At 44.4% G+C, this 6,000-nt stretch overlaps 1 long non-coding RNA gene across 1 annotated transcript; it reads right to left on the bottom strand.

The window, feature by feature from the left end:
- Positions 1 to 4,555: 4,555 nt before the first annotated feature.
- LOC139057051 (uncharacterized) lies at positions 4,556 to 5,195 on the bottom strand. Its single transcript, XR_011512550.1, has 3 exons — positions 5,071 to 5,195; positions 4,753 to 4,982; positions 4,556 to 4,613 (listed from the first exon to the last, which is right to left on the bottom strand). It is a non-coding gene; the product is annotated as an uncharacterized lncRNA (long non-coding RNA).
- Positions 5,196 to 6,000: the final 805 nt, after the last annotated feature.

Here is a 6,000-nt window from a genome sequence, read left to right as displayed (position 1 = left end):
TCGTTGCGGCGGCGAAGTGGTGTTGACATGTGGTCAAGGCAGCCCACCCTTTGTTTAATAGTCACATTAAGCAATGTGTTAAAGATGACAATAAAACACAAATTTTAACTTAAAATTGGTTTCTATATATTAAAAAAAGATCGATGTTGCAGGGCTTGTAGTGGTTCAGTCAGCTCAATTGCGACTTAATACCCAGTATTGCGAACCCAGTGAAACCTGCAGCAGCGTCGGCATGCATCACTCGCGTGCTCTGTGCCTTACGCTTGCTGCACGCTCTGTCATGTCCCGAACTTCGGCGACGAACATTTTGTTAATAATCACCCGTTACGGCTGAATGCCTCAGCGGCTGCCATCATAAAATACCAAAACACGGGTGGAACTCCGATTACAACGCACGCTGCTTGCTCGGGCTTGCCTGCATGCATAGAGTTAGTATGACCGACTCCAGAGGAAAAGCTGGCCCGAAAAATTGAGAACCGCTATGGCGCCGCCCTGTTGCTACTGGTCAATGCGGCCAGCGCAGTTACTATTGAAATAGCTGAAAGCAAGTACAGGTGACATTACGCTTTGTCATTTAAAAGCGCATACCTGATGGCTTATGAAGATGATGCGTTAATATTAAGTTTAGGGAAAGTGCTTGCTAAGTGCGTGACTTATGTAAACCACGATGTACGCATTCTTGCAATAAAGGATGACGCGAATTTTGGTTTCGCACCTCTGTTTCTCTATATGCGTAGTAGTTTCGTACAGTTTAAGTTTGACATGCGATCGTGCGTCAACATCTGACGCTATGGCAGATTCGTGCCTTTTGTGCCACCGAAGCCACGAAGTGCTCTGGCCAATACCTTCACATGTACGTAAACGAATGTATCTTCTTGTTCAGAACATCACGCGAGTAGACAGCTCCTGTCATGCACCACAATCGTTTGAGAAGCGGCACAGAAGAGAATTTTTTTACATGCGGAGCGGTGTTTTTATTTGCAGGTTTCCCTTCATTAGGAAATTGCTGAATAGGCGGACCAGCGCACCGGAATTGTACTGGCGAATCCACAAGCATGTCATAGAATCTGTTTAATTGTTGCACTTTGAACAGCTCTGCCCAATCATGCTTCTACAAAGGCCACAGCAGAAAAACAGCCTGATGCCGAGTATTTCTGTGCCAAGAAGCAATCAAGAGGCGAGTGCCTAATACGGACGAAATCGAGTGCATGAACCCACATATTAATAGCGTAGGCGTTTTATTAACTGTGCAATATTTTGAACACTTCCTTCCATGCCATTTCATGTGGCATATTTTTTTCTGGTCACAAATGCGTGCAGCGAATCTATTTGCATGATCGACTCCGGGCCTGTGGGACCATTCACTTTCACTTGATGCTGAGTCTTTTACATTTATCCATAAACCGCTGATACGTACATCAGATCCCTACGAGCATTTTCAAAATTCAATTATTCTAGACAGCAGGCACACACATGCAATACTGACATAATCTCAAATACCACTAAGAAGCTGGGACACATTTTTGTTGAGTATACTCGCAGCTAAATTAAGTGGATCATGTGGACAGCTGCAGCTCATTTTCCCGAAATTAGTGTGTACAAGGGGTATGCAAAAATAAATTTTTCTCGCGCACCGAATATTTTGCTGTACAAGTAAGAGAACCCACAACGTTAGTGTAACATATGCTGTACATTACACTAATATGTGCTTTAATTTACCAAGTACCCGCCGTGGTTGCTCAGTGGCTATGGTGTTGGGCTGCATAGCACGATGTCGCGGGATCAAATCCCGGCCACGGCGGCCGCATTTCGATGGGGCGGAATGCGAAAACACCCGTGTGCTTAGATTAAGGTGCACGTTAAAGAACCGCAAATGGTCGAAATTTCCGGAGTCCTCCACTACGGCGTGCCTCATAATCAGAAAGCGGTTTTGGCTCGTAAAACACCATAATTAATTATTATTAATTAAGGCGAAGTCTCACTGTTTAGTGCAATGCGTTTGTCACTGGCTGACCACAAATGAATCGCTATCAATGTCGTATAATGCGCATTAAAAAGTTCTTTTCTGCTCCTACTTTGCGACTGATGAAACAGCTGTGCTTACATAGGTGCGGATCCACCTCCGGAGGGTCATCACTGAATTGCATTTTTTTTTACAGGAGCCTGGACACGTGCATTGTGTTTTTTGACTGACCGCACATAGGTTACCAGGCTTTTTATCAATCTTTTATATCACCCACACAGGCGTACGTTAATCTCGTCATTTAGTAAAGAGGGGTAAACATCGACAAAGTAATGCAGCTCAAGTAGCTTGAACGTGTATGCGTTTTCTATCCGCAGTGACGGACAAGATGGCTCGAGTGTTGCACAATGCCGTTTGCCTAAAGTCAGCTTCGCCGTAAGGCACCAGTGTCACGCAATCAAGCATATGCAGTGTATTGCGGAGAAGTATACCAACAGTGGAAACCGGCCACTGTCAGAGGATATTGGCCTCGAGCTCCACCACTGGAAAAGCTGGCGCCACCGTCGCCGTCACGTGCTATTAGGGGTCACGTGGACATAGCGGCCGCGTCGGCTTCTTCGGGAGCGCCGAAGTAAAGTGTACTAGAATATTGGGTAGTGGGCTGACTGAGCTCCATCCGCTGTCGCGGTTTACGTCTCGCCTGCTAGATGGCGCCACCACTGTATTCAATGTAAGCGGCCGCGCTTTGGCCGTGCGAAAGGTACGTGGTCGTCGCTGTAGAAACGGTCTAATTTCTTGAATGCTCGTTTCTCATATAAATAAAGAGCTTGGACAGTATGCTTGTTTGTCAGTAGTACTTCGTCTTTCTTTTCATGAGGGAAAAGTTTCTTTAATCACCATTTTTGTAACGCTGGCTTTGCTGAGCTTGCACTCGTATCGAAAACTCGCGTCTTGCGCCGAGTAAAAGGCTGTGGGGTTCCTCTCCATTGACAGCAAGTTTGGGTATATTTTCTCAATAATAGCGTGACATAACAAATGGATCACTTACATTCTTGTCAAAGACAGCAGTTTTACTGCTGTCTTTGATTAGAACGTAAGTGATCCATATGTCGCGGTGTTATCGAGTTGCGCGCGTGCAGAAATTTGTTTTCGGCGTTACCCTATTTGCAGTCCTTACAGCAATTCAGGCACCTTTGGAACGATGCCTTTCCTGTATACCCACCTATTTGACTCTGGCTGAGCATATTGTGGAAGAAAAATAGAGGTATATCAATGAAATGTTAAGCAGCATAGATATGAAGTTTTAATCGCACATGAATGTTGAAACAAAAGGTAAACCGTTTAAAACACCTTCCATGCTGTAGCTTGTCACATATGTGCCAGAAAACATGCGCCTATACATCAGTCGTTGCTCTACATTATTCCAACATAAAACGCATTTAATTCTCCCGACACTAACATACTGCATAATTTCCTATATCTGCCTTTCCAGAGAGTGATGTTGGTATAGCCACACTTATTGTTAAGGAAATATTTTATGAAAGAAAAAGAGAAAAAAATGCAAACAAAATGGTGGTTGAACAACTTTAACAAAAGTTTATTATCTTGACAAGCACAATGCAACAAGTAGACAATGCAGACAGCATGCACATTTCAAGAGCAGCGGCTCAACTTCAAGTGCTTTGCCTTTTGGCGCTTCCCCGACTTGTCAGTATTTATACTTTTAACATAGAAGTGAAGTCGTGTAGTGACATAGAATTTGATTATTTTTGGAGAAAGGGTGGAAGCATGACTGGAACAACCAACCTCTTGGCCAAGTCTGGCTTTGACAACTGTCAGCACATCTAAAATGCTGTCAGAGTGCAGCTGTCCATGGGAGAAGCAGCCTGTGAACAAGTCCTCAAGCTTCTTTATGAAACCAAATAAGCGACCAGTTGGATAGAGGAGCCCTCCATTGTCACGAAACTTTGTCAGCCTCGCAAGCTGGAAAGTTTCATCTGGGGCAGGCATAGTGAGAAGGGTCAGACAGTCTTGGCAATTGGTTTTTAAAACGCATTTTCTTGCAACATAGCCGGCGATGTGAAAAATTATTCTTGAGTCACTGCTGGCAATGTGCTGGTTATGGTCTTGGGAGGATGGAGCTGTGTGAATGCTCTTAGCAGCACTCATTGGCAGATGAAAGTCTGCTGCATTCTGCGCAGTGTCTGGCAGGCTGTCAACTTCCAGGAGGGAGCCCAGTTCGTCCTGCTGACAGTTACCTTGACTGGCACATTTTACTAGCCCATAAAATGACAAGCAGTTAATGATAACTAGAAATTGACTTGGTGTTGGGTGGTCATTACTGCCAGAAGACTGTCGAACGATCCCAAAAAGGTTTTCAAGAGGGTCTTGACTAGTTTTGGAGGTCATTAGGTACTTAAAACCTACTTTTCTTGTAAGGTAATCTAGCAAGCCTAATGTGCTTGAAATGGTTACACGCAGACCTGTTGCCGTGGACTCACTCACAAAGCCACCTGTCCCTTTTACATGCTCCTCCCATGCTTTAAGATAGGATAAAAAATCCTGCAGCACAGCTGTTGCTCGGGAATCTGGCCGGAGGGCTTCCGCAGGGAACCGTGAGGTCATCACAGATATCAGCTGGTGGATTTTGCTGAAATACACAAAAAAAGCTCTTCAGATGTTGCTTGCACCAAGTTAGACTTAAACATCATTTCCAGCTAACAAAACCATAATGCAAAGGTTTCATTACTTTTAAAATTAAGTAGCAGAAGAGAAAATAGGCATTTCACCTGAAGAATTCCTGAGTTGCATCCATTCTTCCAAGAGTGGCTTCTAACGTGTCCTTATACAGGTGAAAAGCTTGGAGCACTTTAGTGCCGAAAAGCTGGAACGCATAACTGACTCTCATCTTTTCAAATGCGTTTGGCTCAATATGACATCGTGTTATCCCTGGCATAACCTTGAGGGTAACATTGCAGGAATCCATTTTGTAGGCTTCCTTTACGTGTTGCATATCCACCTAAAAAGAAATTGGAGAGGACCCTGTTAAGCTTCAAGAGTGAGTAATAGCACAACAAAATCCTCAATAAGATGAAGAAGAGCCTTACATGGCCAGCTGGAGTGTTGAATCCAGATTTCAACAATGAGTTGCGTAGACATTTGATAAGATGAGGGAAGTCGGATATAAAAAAGAGGTTTCGTGATGCATCGCTGGAGTGCTGAATTTTGCAGGTGGTAGACTCAGCTGATGCTTGTATCCCAAGTATCCTCCACATCCTTCTATTCGAGCTTGCGCCGTCGCATGTAATGAAATCAACAAAAAGGCCACTCTTTTCGGCCAATACGGTTGCCTCAATAACAACTTTGGCAAGAATGTCGCCCTTCATGTTGCCATGTGTGGCAAAATAGCCAATTACCTGGCTCCATTTTCCCTGAAAGGGAACAAATAGTATAACCATGCCATGGTCACATGGGACACCTTTGTCTTTGGCTGCTGTGAAAGGGCCTAGGTCTACAAAACCCTCAATAACCCCAGACGTTTTAACTGCAAAGTGTTCCGACAGCTTTAGCTCGTCTATAACTAATCCACCATGTTTTTTCGAGGCATCAAGCTCAGCTGACTTCACTTTTAGCTGCCTCAGAACTTTGTCGCTGAAGCCAAACACAGTGTGATATGCAGATACATAACGCTTGAGGGTTGATTTGCACGGTACGGAAAGAATGCTATTACGGCGAAGATGCTCATACAGACGAGGACTTTTCATCTTCATTATTATGCAGTCCAGGACCCACATTTTCGTGTAGCGTAGACCATTAGGTTTCACTTTTGAAGCTGCGAAGCACTGTCGAACAGCTTCCTGCTGTCTGGGGGGCAGTTTTGAGATCTGTGCTTCTAATGCTTCTGCTTGAATGGCAGCATTTCTCCCTCTCATTTTAGCAAGTTCATTTTTCACATCTCCTAGGCGAACAACTAGCCTCATGTTTCTTCTCGCTGCAGCTCGCAGTTTAAGCACAACAGATCGGCCGCTCTTTTTATC

This window comes from Dermacentor albipictus, chromosome 3 (assembly GCF_038994185.2).
Source record: "Dermacentor albipictus isolate Rhodes 1998 colony chromosome 3, USDA_Dalb.pri_finalv2, whole genome shotgun sequence".
Taxonomy (NCBI): Eukaryota; Metazoa; Arthropoda; class Arachnida; order Ixodida; family Ixodidae; genus Dermacentor; species Dermacentor albipictus.
This window is presented reverse-complemented; position numbering and strand designations above follow the sequence as displayed.